We start from the raw sequence: 16,515 nt of genomic DNA, 5'->3' as shown, positions 1-16,515 counted from the left end.
TGAGGCTTCCTTCGCAAAAGGAAACTGGCATAGGTCAATGTGTGACAGGGCAAGCCAAATGACATGAAGCATGCCAGGCCTGCTTATGTGTGGGTTACACTTACAAGAAGCTTCAGCAAGAACACAGTCCTGTAATAGGAAATCACCCAGTTCCTGCATGCCACATACAAACAGAGGCTACCTCCTAAGCACTGATGGCAGGCAAGTCAGTATCGGTGTGAAAACATCTTTGCCACCAATGGCACGGAAATCAGCAAACAAATATTGGCTTTGGCAAACATGCAAGAAATAATTGGTGGTTTGCCTAGAAAACTAAGAGACCTGAAAACACAGGTTCACCACGGTTGCTGGTGACCAGGGTGAAATAAACACTGACTTTCAGGCTGGGCAAAAAAAAGCACCTTATCCCCAGTCTAGTACATGCTGTAGAGCAGAGCCGGAAGGAAAATGAAGTGGTGGCATGACACAGAATGAGAATTTCAGATCCTGCAGGCCCTTATGTAATTTGCAGAAGGCACTTCACATTCACTGTATATTTTTTTACTCAGCAGCAAACTCATTACACATTTAAAAGGGTTGAAATTTGTACATGATTGTTATTTGTATTATCATAGTGCCTAGGAGCGCCAGCCATGGATCAGAAACCAATGTGCAAGGTGTTATACAAACCCAGAAAAAAAAGCCAGTCTCTCTCCCAAACAGCTTACAATCTAAGTATAAGACAAGAGATGGCAGATGGACACAGACAGACGGAGGAGTACAAGGAAACAGTGCGACAAATGTACAGAAAACATTTTGATATTTAGGAGCTATATCAGCATAGAAAGTACTCAACTTATTCACATGGACATATCTCATGCCTACCCACCATGATCTTTGCTTTCTTTATGAGCCAGAAAGAAGGCTGAGAGTACTTCCAAACCCAAAATGCTGTGTCACAAATAAGACATGACTTCAGCAATAACAAGGCAAAGAACAATAAAAACAGTAGATACAAAAAAACAATAAAAACAGTAACGAAAACAGCAGGAGTAATCATACAGTACAATAGGGCCTCACTAACCTCCACACTTTGCAAAATTTGTATGCGCATCTGATCCACAATCTGCAAAAATGATCTGCGGATATCCGCAGATTTGCAGGGCTCCAGAAATATAGAAAAAAATGTCGGTCTCTCTCGTCACAAAAATATAGGATCAGACGCCCATGGAGCTCCAACTACTTACACCAGCTATGTGTCTAGCCCTCAATAGACAAGTGCTGCAATGCGGCTTATACCAATAAGATTTCATTGTTTTTACAAAAACATATGTTACTGAACAATTACTAGAACATCAGGACACATCATAAATTGAAACTTAAGTACGGTTGTCAAAATATGCTAACAAATTGCAATGTATGATGCACCATCCTTGCTGTACTGTGTATATTTATTTACTAATTTGCAAAATTAATTCATCCATAATTGGGTCTTCCAGTCAACGGTGCAAATTAGCAAGGTTTTGCTGAAACACTTTATATTTCTATAGTGCCCTTCATCAGATAATCTCAAAATGCTTTTGTGAACTTTAGTTAATTAGGCCTACAATAGTGCTATGAAATAGGTAAGTATGATTATACCCTATTTTAGATCACATTCATTGCAATTTTTTTCTATCAGCAGCACAATGTGTTGAACTAGGTGATGCACTAATAAACTCTGAGTACTGAGCTTGTTTTTAGTTCATGGATGTGCTGGGAATTTGCATATAAACATGCATATGCATGTAATGTCATTCCTCCACTCTGCAGGTTGAAATCATATGAGCCAGTGGAAAGGTTTAGAATATGCAAGAGTACTTCCAAGGATATATGATTCTTGTAAATTTCCAGAGTGCTCACCAGACTTGGGGGGGAAGAGCAGCAGTATAGTGGATGTATGCACACGTACATGTGCCTCATAACTCAAACCCACGTTGGAGGTGCAATCTTAGACCTTAAAAGGAAACAGATACATTTAAAATCACCATTTAAAAACAATCCAGTTCCTAATCTGTGTTGCTGCTAACTCCAAAGACTACTGAAACTTGAAGAGGTTAAAAAATGTAGCTTAATTTTTAACCATTTATTATTTATATGTATAACCCACCCACCTCCTGGGTGTGGTGTTCTGTCCCACCACATGCGTCTGACGAAGTGGGTATTCACCCACGAAAGCTTATGCTCCAATACTTATGTTAGTCTATAAAGTGCCACAGGACTCTTTGCCCCTTGTCCCATATAGTAGCACAGAGAGAGATTGAGTTTGCTCTATAGCCTTAACTAACAGCCAGTTGGCTTTTGGCTCATGCAGAGGTGGCTCATGCACTAAGCTCCAGAGGCACCAGGTTCAATCCTGCCTACCAGCGACTGGGGTCTGTTGGTGTTACATTGTATCACAGTAAAGCACAGAGTCCCCACAGAGGATCAGGATCCCATTGTACAAACAAATAGTAAGAGAGTGTCTCTTTACCCTGAAGAGTTTACAATCGAAGGGGAAAAGACAGGCAAAGAATAGGAGGAGAGAATTATTTTAAAGATGGGGAGCCAAGGCAGAGAGAGAAATTGACTTACACACAATCACACAGGCAGGGTTGAGAACTGAACGTAAACTTATTGAGTCCTCATCCAAACTTCTCGTGTTCATCTGCTGTTTGTTTACCATTTCTATTTCATTCATCCAGCACAATATGAAAAGGGTGATCACTCTAGTTTATATCCAGTTCACCTTCTGGGTCTTGTGCAACAGACTAGTGAAGAAGCAAGAAAAGAGGTGCAAGTTGATGCTTGCTTTTCTGGTTCAATGCCTACATTGGCTTCTAGACAGATGTGCTGGGGAATGTTCAATCCACCCAAATACTGTTCACATTAAAGTCTTTAGAACTTGAGGGGAATATTTCTGCTAGCATTAGGGTTTGTGAAACCTTTAACAAAACCTAAATTAGGGTCTATACTACCTGCCAATGGACCCTATTGTAGAGCCTGCTCCAGCAAGCAGAAGGAACCGAGATCTAGCAGATCCTGGCTCAGATGGTGCAGCAAAAGGAGTGCAACTACCTGATCCTGTGGAATCCTCTCCATGAAGCCTCCATGGAGCTTGAGCTGCACTGTGCAGAACGGGTAGGCCAGAGCATGGATGGAGGAACAGCCTTCATCATTGTATCATCCTTCCCCCAACCCACAAATCTTTTATGATTCATGTTAATCCACCAGCTGGAGCCTGCGTTGGCTACTCATGGTGTTTTTCACTGTGAGTAACTGAGAAAGAATGGGTCATGGATTCCCCCCTTCAAGAAGTGGGGAGCTCTGGAAACTGAAGACAGAGCCAGATTAAAGCAAGCTAGCCCCCCAAAGCACACCATGAAATTGGGGCCTCTGTGGCTCCATCTCTACATAAAGTTGGATGGTTGTGGCAAGGAGAACCCTGCACTTCCCAGAGCGGAATGTCAGCAGAGGTCTGAATATCTGGGGGGCAGCAGGGTTTCCCTGTATTTTCCCCAGCAGTCAGGACATGTCTGCTGGGAGGGGAAGTGGACTAGGTACACTGCACTCTTCTCCTACGCTCACAGCAGGGTTCATGCAGTGAGAGAATATAACTCACTGAGCCTCTAAGTATGCTCCCCAAAAACAAGCTCATCAAAGCACAGGCCATGGCTTTCTTAAAACATTGCAATTCCTTTCCTGTGACTTCACTCATTCAAATGGCCATTCATGGGCAAAAGCAAAACCATGAGAAAAGTTTAACCCTCAAATGCTTTCAAAAAGCCACATGCCTGTGTTGAATAAAACCATAACTACACAAGCTGTAACCTATTTTCAACATCCAGTGCCAGAGATCACATAAAACTGTCAGATTAGATTTGTACTGTAAAGTTTCTGTTAAAATAAAGTCATGCCTGATAACACTGATATACTACATACTGTATGTAGGTAAATCAATATTATCATTATCCCCAGGAGTGCTGTAGTCAAGCGGGGCTAGATAATCTAAGCAGACTGCATTTAATAGAATATAAGAAATATTTATGACATCTTTTAAACATTTGAAAACCTAAAAGTTAGAGCCCTGATGATTCAAAGTACAAAAGAAGAGTTTTGACAGCACTCCATGGAAAGAGAATATTTTTTTGGCACACCACTACAGGATCACCTATATGTGAAACAACCATGTACTGCAGACACACACACTCTAACAGAGGCCTCCACGGATGTAAATCAGCATCGCTCAATTGACTTTGGAGCAGCATGGGTTTGCATCAGCTGAAGATCTGACCCACAGAGCATATACTGTCAGAAACAGAAATACACAACAGTTTCTAAGATATCTTTTGACAGCTTCTGTGTGTTGTTGTTGTTTTTACGGTTAATGCTGTTTAGTTTATGTAGCTGGAATCCATCCTTTACAAAAAAGAAAATGTCTATGCTTGACTGAGAAGCATGTCAAGATACTAGGCACTTTGCTAGACCGCTGGTGTTTGTGCTTATAAATTATTACATTTAATTTGCAGAATTGCCTGTAAAGTCTGTAGAGATTTTAAGCCTTTTTCCACAGGAGTTCAGAACAGCTGGCTATGCCTGATGTAGGACTTAAGTTGATAGCTTCATAAGAAATATTACTGAGTCTTCCATTTCCCCCCCCTCCCCCGCCCCAATCTTAATTGTCAGATGGAAACTTTCTGCTGATGTTCTCATGTTTCCAAGTGAACTCCAACCAAGCCATGGTATTTGCTTTTCTTTCTACCCAGTCAATAAATTAGGTTAGCTAGTAGGTGCTAGAAGCTTAGTAAAGTTCACCAAATATGCTTTTAGTATGATATAAAATGAGTGACAGGATCTGTTTTCTTAGACTACAGTGGTTCAATAGGAAAACAAGCTACATAAAAGCAGAGCTCAAAGGGGGCTGCTCATCCATTCTTATCTCACACATTAATGTCTCTCAAATTCACTGCAGTACTTTGTCTTGGCCAAGTCAATTGCTTTGTAATGGTTCCAAATAGCCCTATCCTACCTAGAAGCATTTTAATTTGGTATCACAATAAACAAGGTCATTAGCAGGAGAAATTTCCAGAGTCAAACAAAGAAAATCCATAAGATACCACACATACATGTCCAGAAAAAGAACATGAAACTTTTAAGCAAGACCAACCTTTGCCCGCTAATCCCACCTCTGCTAAAGTGGCACCATAATGGGTCACATGCAACTACCAATGAAAAAGACAGATGATTTACTTTGGATGGTAACTGGAGTTATTTGATATGTGTGTCCCTATGGGTGCTCTACTTGTGTGCATGTTCCCCATTCACCTTCGATCTGAGATTTTCAGGAACAATGCCCAGTCGGTCCACACATGCCTCCTAGCTATCATCATGCCCTGAAGGAGGTGGGAGCTTCGGACCCTGGTCTAGAACTGTTTGCAGAACTGCAGACCTAGAAGGCAGCATTTGCCCTAGTGGTGTGTACTTGAGAAGGTGTGAACCAAAGCCCAGGTAGCAGCTTTTCAGTTTTCTACTATAGGAGCATCTTTCAGTAGGGCAATGGACTGATCTGGTAGAATGAGCTATGACCCTAGGTGTGCATGGCACTTTAGCAGTTTCATGGCAGGAGAGGATGCATCCAGAAAGCCATTTGGAAAGTCTTTGGGTAGAGAGTGGCAGACCTTTAGCTCTGTCCACAATACAAACAGCTGAGGAGAAACCAGAAAAGGTCTAGTCCTGTCCAAATAAAAGTCCAACACTCTCCTAATGTCCACGGTGTGAAGGGTGGCATCCTACCTAGATCAGTGAGATTTAGAGTGGAAAAACTGGTAGATGGTCTGAAAGTCTAAGGTGACCTTATGTAAGAATGGTGGGAGTGATTGAAGGGATATCTTTTCCTTAACGAAGACAGTGGGGGTGGGGGACAGCCATCAAAGGCCCTAATTCACCAACTCTTCAAGCAGAGCTAATAGCCACCAAAAAAGTGGTTTTCATGGCTAGGTTTAAAAGCACACAGGTTGAGAGCAGTTCAAAGAGTGGTTTCCTCAGAGAAATGAGAGATCAGTTTTAGTCCTAGGTTGGGGTGGGCTCTGTGACACGTGGGCACAGGTTCGATAAACCTTTGACGAATCTAGAAGTTGCAAGGTTGAACAAACACTGAGAAGCCTTCCACTGGGGAAACAGAATATCGTGATAGCTGCCAGGTGAACTTTAATGGAGCTCAACTTTAGTGGAGGTATTCTAGGATTGCCAGGAGGGAAGAGTCAGCAGGAAATAGGTGTCGATGGGTAGAATCTTTTCCATTTCTGAAGGTAAGTTTTTCTAACTGATCCTTTTCTGCTATTCAACAGAACCTCCTGGATCTCTGCTTGCGGTGACTCCTGAGCAGTACCCCCTGGAGTAGGTGGGAACTTCAGTGGGAGTTGAGGCTAAAGCTAAAGTCTCAAAGAGAGGGAGGAAAAAAACCCAAAACAACTAAACTAACTCTAAAAATTATTGAAAGCTACATCACTAAGAGAAAATAAGTTAAACAAACTAAAGAAAAACAGCGAGACAAGTAGATGTGCAAGTAGGCGCTTCTGGATGCACCATCTTGGGCCTACGAGGTTGAAAGGAACTGAAGGCGGATCATTCCTTGCAGCTCTGTATACCCTCAGCACAGGGTATGAGGATAGCTATATCACATATGCAGCTCAAACAGGCACTTCTGCTGAAAATCTCTGGAAAAACTCACCTTGTCAGGTGCAACATCCATAAGGACACTACTTGAAGTAGAAGTTAAACTTCCTTTCCCTACCACACAAGAAAAAAATTTTAAATTTAAAAAAAGGGATCATGGGCAACATTTCAAAACATGCAGAAAACAACTTACCTAAAGACCCTACCTGCTGTGTTCCGTCACTGATACTACCCAAATTTGGAGAAGGAAGCGATTCCTGTATAATTCTCCCCCTTTTGGATCCTCTGTGACAAAAAGTACTCTGTGGAAGTAAAGTAGTGGTAATTATTAATAATCATCATATCTATGCTGGTTTGGAAATACTAGTATTTGAAATTTAAATAAAACAGATCCCTTAACTGCAACAATTAAAAATCAGAAATGACCTGTACTTAAATTTCAATCCTGAATGTTCATCTGATGATGCAGCCATGTAGAAGTATTTTGTGTTGCTTCCATTTGTGCAAAACTGGAGAACATTTTTCTAGAATTTTTGCACTAAAATGTTCATTTCAGGCAATTGTATGCCCCTCAAGTTTTGCTTTTCTGTGCAATTATATGAAATGGTAGGTTTGCATGGGATCATGCAAAGTTTCAAATTCAATTTCCAAGGCCTTTTTCTTGGAATGCGGCAACTTTCTCTCCAAGTCAACTCCATTTGAATAGAATGAGGCTTTTCCCCACCCTGAGGTGAGTCCAATCGCAAGACTGCAATAATTTGCCTCTCCCTAATCCAACCAGATTAGCAATACTGAAAATGAGATGGATAGCAGCTGCCAAAGTTAGGCATAGGCCCCAAAGCTGCACTACTTGGACACCCAAAATTCCCACTGACTTCAAATCGAAGTTCCCTGTGCATAAACAATGCAGGATCAGCCCTGTAGAGTGATTAGTCATCATACCTTGTTCCCCATTCTGCTCTACAGACGTTCTTTAGTCATGACCTGCCACTGCCCTGCTGCTCTAGTCCTGGGCCTTTTCACAACAGAAAATAGCACTTATGCCAAACTGTGTAGTGGCTTTACGAGGTGGGAAAAGCACCCGCCAGGGTTAAAGTAGGAGCAATAAACTCTTTTAACTTGTGACACAAAACAGATTTGAACACAGGTCAACTGAGTTGAAGGGCTAGTGCATCAATCCACTATGTTAACAAACCCCCAGTTGCCCTGGGCCAGGCTCTGTTGAAAAAGACAGCACATTTTGTGGTAAATAAAGTCTTTAAAATAAACATCCAAAAAAAAAATCTTTCCCCTCACCCCTTTACTTTTTATTAGACAAATAATCCAATTATTTTTATGTACTATCACAAGTCTAGACAGATCTACCCTTACCACTGTTTCTGTTTATAAATTATATATATATATTCACACACACCTGACACCCTGGTCAGTACTTGAAAAGAAACTTCAGCCAGTTTTGTTCTTAAGTGATAATCAGAGAAATCCTCCATCACGTGTTGTTGCAGTGTGAGTTGGCCTTACCAGGATGAAGAGTCATGCAGATGTTACCCAAATGCTTCCATTAAGTTAATCTTCCTCAGAAGAGCCCTTCTGCTGCCAAGTGCTTAAGAGTGTCACTTGGGATTTAGATGCCATTTTTGTTCACTACTGAAGGCTGGTCATGTGTAGGAATCTGCAGCCCTGATAATAGGGTTTAGAGAACACCATGAAAATAGATTACTGGCTACATTTTTTTTTAAAACCTCTACTAGTCAAAGTATACTTTATCATCAAAGTCTTCATGATTGCTTATGTTTTATAAAATGTAAACACAGAACAAAATAATAATAGTAATAGTGGCTGGTGGGCATACTGACAATATAATCAATAGATGTAGATCTAAGTGTGACAGGTACAATAAACACCTGCTACAGGGAAACTGAAAGTCCGATCTATTTTCATTAAGGCAGTTTAAAAAAAAATAAAGCACATCTTTATGTTCAGAAAATGCATCAGACTTTAACTTATGATGTTTATGCCTTTAAAAAAAGTAGTTGTTATGTGGGAGGAAATAATAGTATGAAATAACAGGAAATACAGTTGAACCCTGTTATGTCGCCGGCCTAGGGGTTTGCCAAAAATAGTCCAGATAACCGATGATCGAGATAAACCCCTATCCACCCCCCCACCCCTGAACTCCCCTGCCCTCTCTCCAACACCCCCTCCCTGCCCTCTTACCACGGTGCCTGCACGTGGCTGGATCCGGCGAAGCCGGACGGGGAAGCGGGCCGGGCGGCTATGGACGGGGACCCGGAGCCGGGCAGCCAAAGAAGCGGGACCGGTAAGCGGGCCGGGCGGCAGGCGAAGCGGGACCGGGTAAGCGGGGCCGGGCGGCAGGCGAAGCGGGGACCGGGTAAGCGGGGCGGGCGGGCGGGCGGCAGGCGAAGCGGGGACCAGGTATGCGGGGCCGGGCGGGCGGGCGGGCGGGGACGGCAGGGACCGGGTATGCAGGGCCGGGCGGGCGGGCGGCGAAGCGAAGCCGGGCGGAGGGGCGGGCGGCAAAGCGGGGACCGGCGAAGCGGAGCCGGGCGGGCAGGCGGCAGGCAAAGCGGGGACCAGGTATGCGGGGCCGGGCGGGGACGGGCAGGGACCGGGTATGCGGGGCCGGGCTGGCGGGGACGGGCAGGGACCGGGTATGCGGGGCCGGGCGGGCGGGGACGGGCAGGGACCGGGTATGCGGGGGCGGGCGGGCGGCTGGGGACGCGGGGAGCGGGCGGCTGGGGAACCGCGCGGCTGGAGAGCCAGGGAGCGGGCGGCTGGGGACGCGGGGAGCCGGGCTCGAGATATTAGGGTTGGGCAAATCGACATAAGGGATGAGAAACCCATAAGATAAAGAGGGAGTTTGGCGGTTCCACTTGTAAAACCTCGAGTTAATAGGATTGGCAAGTTAACCGAGGTCGAGATAAATGGGTTCGACTGTATTATAAATATATTTAATTTTATAAGTCTACTTCATGCTTTAGAGAAAAGATTAACAAGTCATATCTATTTTTTTCATTTGTATTTTTAATCTTCATTTTTCATCTGTATTTGCTACAGCCAAGTAATTCCAACAGTAAGGCAGTTCAGAAGGACAGATGTTCCATTTCATTCTATTCCCAGACTAGTCACTCTGTAAAATTACATTCCTCTTGAAACACTAGTACCACACTTTAAAGACTATCACAAGTTTTAAAGGCAAATGGCAAAGCAAAAATGAGCATTAAGCTAAGGCCCAATTTGTGTACTGAATGTCCTTATTAACCAAACCATTTATCAGAGAGATAAAATTTAAAATTATTTTTCATCTTGTGAAATCCTCTTAGTTAACTGAAGAAATCAGAGTTTCACAAATGCCACAAGTTTCATTGCAACCCATGCAATCCATGTGGTATTTGTAATGTCACAGAGCAACGCCAGCACATCCCTCATCCTGCGCCGCTTCCCGCAGCCCCCATTGGCCTGGAGCGGCGAACCGCAGCCAGTGGGAGCCGCGATCGGCCAAACCTGTGGATGCAGCAGGTAAACAAACTGGCCCAGCCTGCCAGGGGGCTTACCCTCACAAGCCGCATGCCAAAGATTGCCAATCCCTGCTTTAGACCCACCTTGCATAGTTGTGTAGGATGATATAAGCTGCAAAGCAGTGGAGAATCAGGCCTGAGTTCCATTGAACACAGTGGTGCTTATAGTGCGTAAAATTACTCACATGTGTCAGCAAGGCCTGAGATAGTATTTGAATCCAGGGCTTAAGATATGAAAGATTAGCACATTATCCCACTATGCCACCAATCCTTCCCATGAAATCATATTAGTAATGCAGGACTCATGCCCCCCCGCCCCCTCCAAAAAAAGAAAAAAACCACCTCAGCCAGCATCATAACAGGACCCAAACACCTTTGAAGGTTTGCTTAAGGAGAATGCCCAGTATTTCTCCCATCCCAATATCCTCCCCCTTTTCCCATTCAAGACTTTACATTGTGCACCCTCCCTGCATGTAGACTGGAGAATTTGGCTCTAAAGTTTGAATAAGTAAATATCTTATAATATATATACACACACACACAAAATGTCTCAAGGTCACCACTACAGGTAATATTATTACAGACGTTGAAGGAATTGTCACATTTACCGCAGGTCAGTCACAGACATTGTGAGGGAAAAAAACAGTTACAATGATAGGACAAATTCTGCTCCCCGATGTCGTGGGAGTTTTGCTATTGACTCCACCAGCAGAAGGCCCTATGTGAGTTAAAGGCAGGGTCTCAGCACTATTACTAACTTAGCATTACTGAAAGTACATTTTGTATTTTCTCCTTCTCTAACCAAAAAAAATAGGATAATATTTCAATGGAGGTTTATACAATGCTTATTTTGTTTATTACCTCCCAAGACCCTACTGCACACGTACACAAAGTGGAATGACACATCGAAAAGCACATTGGGCCAAATCGATCCCTTGTGTCACTTCACTGAGGTCAACGGAATTACAATGGGGGTGAATTTGGTTTAATATTTAAATCAACTAAGAAAACTGAGCTAAATTCTTCCCTCATATCTAGGAATGTAGCCCTCAGTAAAGTCAGGACAGTTATATAGCTGAGGGCAGAACTGGGCCTACATGATGCAAGGTCAAACTGTGCTGGTTTTACTCATACAAAATTCCCACTGAAGCCAGTGGAACCACAGACATTAAATAGGTGAGCAGTGTTCAGCTCTCTTTTTTTAAAGTAACATATACGAATGGTGACCACATTGGGAAGCTTATCGCCCATCAGAATTTACTTTCCCCTCAGTTATATAATAGAAGACACAGGGCCGGGAATATTAAGAAATAAATCAAATCTATTCTTTGTTTAAATGTATAAAATATCTACAGGCAGAATGTGCCCCAAACCAAAGGTTATATTAAACAGAAAAGGGAATTATGGGCCTCTTTCACTGCTTGTTCTACACAGAACAAAAAAACACTTAAGAGCTTGTTTTAGATGGCTTTTCCTGTGTACCTATTAACTAAAAACAAATACTGGTCCTTAAATTAATATTATTTGTAAAAGAGCTAACTATACGCTTAGATCTCTCCAAGTACCCCCAAAACATAGTCTACCTTCCCACTGGTAGTATACAAAAACGCAGAGACATCAGTATAAGGCGCCAGCCTCAGTAAAAGGCTCTGCCCAGTTTTTCACTCTTCTCCATTGGTCAGCGAGTTAGAGCTCCCTTTCTACCAACCTCATGGGATGGCTGCTCCACCGTTCAGCTTGGCATCCAGCTCCAGACCAGCACTAGCTTGTATCAGTTAGGACCCAGTCCCGGAAGCTGCTGCACTTTTCTTGCAGGCACCCAGCACATCAAGGGATTCACAGTGCATTGCAGGATTTGACACTTGGTCCCGAACAAAAAGAGATTCACAGACCATGCATAATCTAGATTGCTTCAAATTTGACCTGAGAACATATTTGCTGGTTCTAACAGCAGCCAACAGGAACTATTTTACACCCCATGCTGTTCCATTCTGTTTATAGTCATTGTGCACCTGCTCCAGTAAACACTTACAGATGTAACTTTACTCACATGAGTAGAACTTTTTAGTTTAATGGGGCTGCCAGTGCCCAGGGGAGCGAGGTTACTCATGTGTAAGTGTTTGCAGAACTGGACCCTAAAAAATCATGAGTACTGATACACGTTATGGAATGAGTTTCTGCTCAGTGAAAATAAACTATTTTCAAACATTAATCACTCTGCTGTTCTTTTTTTAATTTCCAAACACAAGAAAGACTAAGTCATCCTGCGTGACTTTTTAAAATAAAAGCAAAACCTCCAAAAGAGCATCTGAAATAAATACAATTCTATGGGCCAAATTCTACTCTGATTTATGAGCGTGTCTGTCCATAATCAATCCTCTAAGTTGATGGAGTTTACACTGATGTAAATGCAAATGTGGCCCCCTTATGTTTGCACAAGTAATGATTTTAAACAGTATAAGACACTGATGATTATATTTGCAAAGAAATTACAATGTCTGAATTTTCACCTGGAAAGATTCAGCTCCAAGTAAAATTTTAGAGTCACCCTATAAACATCATTTTTCAGTGGTTTAAAAAGAAAAAAAAAGAGAGTGGTGCAAACAGTGCCTCTATACGTTCTGCTGATCTTATGTGAGAATTGGGTTAACATTAAATATATACGCAGCACAAAAACTCATATAGGTTGAACACTGCAAGGCTGCCAATTTAATTTGAAATGACTTGACAGAAAATCTCTAGGCCACCAAATGCTATTATAAAGCACTGTATTCTCATTAAAGGTCTGAGCCTTTTTCTCTCCCTGAGGGCAGACTCCTCATGAGGCTCTCCCTCTGGCATAACATGTGACAGAGCTAATCTGTCTTCCCTTGGACAGCACTGCGGATATGCAAACCCAGGTGGCACTAATAGGTTTACAGTAATAACTATGGAATTGGATACAGTATGTTACACTGCGAGAAATTCCCACAGATCAATTTTTGTGGTGAAGGTTAACAAACAGACAGAGCCATAGTATTCTTTTTCATGGGTCTGTTAACAATTTTATGGTTTTAAAATCAAAAGAAAATCTCCCATCTTTAGATAGAACATAAATATTTAACTTTTCAAATATATCTGCTTTATATGTACATAAAAATACGTAGTGAGACAAAGTCTGCTTTCAGTTATACCGGTGTCAATCCAGAGGAATACCATTGACTTCAAAGGAAGTCCTCCAGTTTTACACGGAAAGATTCAGCTCCAATGAGAGCAGAATACAGCCCACCAATTTTTTGACTAAATATAGTAGCATACTGTTATGCTCATACAATTTAGTGATATTTTTGTAACTTTATTGGAAACTAGACAGAGAGTAAATTTACTGGTTTAATTGTGATGACTGTTCTTTACAACTGAAAATACGCTTGTTGTAGTAAAGCATTATAGGCTGAGAAAAAATAGTGATCTGACCATTTGTGATCATTAAAGATCCCAAGGCATTAGGGGTTTTAATCTCAGTGTGCTGGCCAAATTCCAACATGGCTAATTACATTCTCTACCTACATTCTTGGCATTTTACCCAAGGTAGTTGCATTTCCACGGTGGATGAAATGTTTCTTGCATATGGAATTTACAACTCTTTACTATCCTTTGGTATGAATGGTGCTAAAGAAGATATAATATCATCATTATAATTAAGGTGAAGTACAGACATTCTAGACAATAGAAAAGGCCTTCTGTTAAACTGGAACATTTAATTTAGTAATTAAAAACACTATTTGAGATCAAGAGGCACACCTGTATTGTCGTATGTTGTTCCGCTCCCAGGGATGAAACATATTGGAAAGTTATTGATGACTGCTGAGAGTGTCTACAATCTCGTTACAAATTCACCTGCTTGTCATTCCACAAAGCAGCATTAGTACCAGCTCAAGCCAAAACATTTTCATTGCTTGAGACAAATGAAGATAGCTACCAAGAAGAAAAAGAACAATTGCTTAGAAGATATTGGGGGGCAGGGGAGGAAACAAAAATAAACATAGATAATTGCATATAAAGCAGTGTGAGGCCTTCAAAATTGAGGTGCCTGTCTCTCTGTGGCTATGAGCTTGGGTGATTGTCTACAAATGCCATCTCTTTCTTCCACAGATGATTCAGGTAGTGCCTCCCCCTTCTAATGCCTACTCATCTTCACAAGCAAGCAAAGACATATTGAAGGAGGGATGATGCATGGTGAATAATGTAAGATGGTTCTCTAGTTAGGAATGACACCTCACCCTTTCCTTCTGTGGATGACTGGTTGGCCATTTTGGTTCATCTCTCACAGAAAGACATTGACAGGCAGCATTATAAAACAACATCACCAAAAAAATGGGTAAAAAAAAATCACAGTCAAGCCTGCTTCATGGCAACATCAATTTGTCACATTTTTTACACCAAGATTTTTCAGTAAACAATTTGATCTTACTCCAGCTTAAAGTGAAATCAAAGGACTTTTTATTTCAGTTCTTTGATGCTAAAGAGTGAAAAAATGCTTTCAGTCTATCCAGGTCATTGATTACCGCAGTGTACATACAGATAATGGGTCAGATTCAGATATCTTTACTCACACTATCTTTGCTCCATGAACAGTCCCACTGGTGCTACTTGAGAAATATCTACCACTCAGCCTGAGTAACACAACAGAATTCAGCCCTATGCAACTCGACTAAAACAAACCAACACAATGCAGGTAATGGAAAAAATCACTTGTGCCACACGGGGCCATATTCAATGATTGACACTAAGTGCAGTTGGGAGCAGGAAATCACTGATTTTCAACTGATATTTAAGCAGGAAGTCATTTACTGTCAATTATTATTAAACAGACAAAACTGCACTGAATTAGTGCAAAATGGTTTGCTGCATGGGAAAACTGTCATTAATAAAGATATTAAGTGGGCTGAACTGTACATTTTAAACACCAAATTTTGTTAGTCTGTTGAAGGCTTAATTTCCAAACCTGTACAGCCCATTTACACAATGCACAGTATGATAAGATTAGTAGATCAGTTTTTTATATTTAGAAAGAGAACCAGTATAAAAAACCCACATATATAGGTTCTCAGAGCCAGAAAAGACTATATATATATACACAGTCTCATAGCCATCAAAAAGCCATTTGACAACTGATACCACACAACGGCCACAGCTATAAATTGTTCTCAGAGAAAAACAGGTATTTTAGATATCAGTGTCTAGTAAATGTTGACTTTTTTATAGTAATCATTATTCAATTTGATAAATATTAATATTGCATTACAGTGATGCCTAAGCACTCCAGAATCATCGCCTCATTGTGCTTTGCACTGTACAAACACATAGTAAGAAACAGTCCCTGCCCCCAGGAGCTTACATCCTTTGTCTGGGTTGTCTGTTTAGACTGTAAGAAAGGAATGGTTATTCCCATTTTACAGATGAACTGAGGTACAGAGAGATTAAATGACATGCCCAAAACAACAATGAAAGTTTGTCGTACAAGTGAGAATTGAACCTACAGCTCTTGAGTTGTGTAGTGCCTTAACCACAAAACCATCATTCATCACACCATGCTAAAGTACAGAATCCTAAATAGGCTCCTTAAGGTTGGCCCTTCATTTTAGCAACAGCTTTGAACAATGGAGTTCAGAGTTTTTATTTTCAATCATATGTTTCTGACACTTATTACGAAACAAAAATGCTACTGAAAGTGCTCTTTGAACTATTGTTCTAAAAACTGAACCAACCTGAATTTTCTAGCTTTTTTAAAAAGACCTGTTTGATTTTAGTGCTAGTAAATGTTCATGAATTGGTAGTACCTGCAGCAGCTCCCACTGTTTCAGCTACCACCATTGAAACCTACCTCTTCACCTCAGACTCCTTCCCCCACATCCCATGCAATCACATATCTCAGCATTGACTTAGGGTGACCATATTTTCCCAAAGGGAAAACGGGAAAACGGATGGGGCTGGCCTGAGGCCCCTGTTTCCTCCCCATGCACCGGACCAGCCCAAGACCCCCTGTCGCCTGCCCACACGGAGCTGGCCATGCCTGAGCGACTCTCCCTCCCTCTTCCTCCCACACAGGGCTGGCATTCCTGCTTTCCTTCCCTCCCTTCACATGTTCCTCCATGCCCTGCTAGCGGGTGGCACTCCACTTTTTTGGCAAAACTGTGCATTTATCCAGCTTGCTCTTGCCATCTGAAGATCAGCTGGCACAAGCATATGGGACAAATGCCCAGTTTTGCCAAAAAAGTCAGAATGACTGGGATAGGGCTTAAAAAAGGGCCTGTCCTGGCCAAAA

The 16,515-nt window shown here is 41.9% G+C and overlaps 1 long non-coding RNA gene across 2 annotated transcripts in view; it reads right to left on the bottom strand.

Annotated features, from left to right (window-relative positions):
* Positions 1 to 1,686: 1,686 nt before the first annotated feature.
* Positions 1,687 to 16,515, bottom strand: part of LOC123366259 — a 68,875-nt gene continuing 54,046 nt past the window's right edge. Inside the window, exons 1-6 of one of the 2 annotated variants that reach the window (XR_006577995.1) lie at positions 13,992 to 14,113; positions 8,087 to 8,352; positions 6,879 to 6,974; positions 6,728 to 6,786; positions 2,593 to 2,768; positions 1,687 to 1,975 (exon numbers count right to left, since the gene is read on the bottom strand). This is a non-coding gene — a long non-coding RNA (uncharacterized LOC123366259). Of the gene's footprint in view, positions 1,976 to 2,592; positions 2,769 to 6,727; positions 6,787 to 6,878; positions 6,975 to 8,086; positions 8,353 to 13,991; positions 14,114 to 16,515 lie in introns of those variants that run through there. The other variant, XR_006577994.1, reaches the window with a different exon arrangement.

This window comes from Mauremys mutica, chromosome 3 (genome assembly GCF_020497125.1).
Source record: "Mauremys mutica isolate MM-2020 ecotype Southern chromosome 3, ASM2049712v1, whole genome shotgun sequence".
Classification (NCBI taxonomy): domain Eukaryota; kingdom Metazoa; phylum Chordata; order Testudines; family Geoemydidae; genus Mauremys; species Mauremys mutica.
This window is presented reverse-complemented; position numbering and strand designations above follow the sequence as displayed.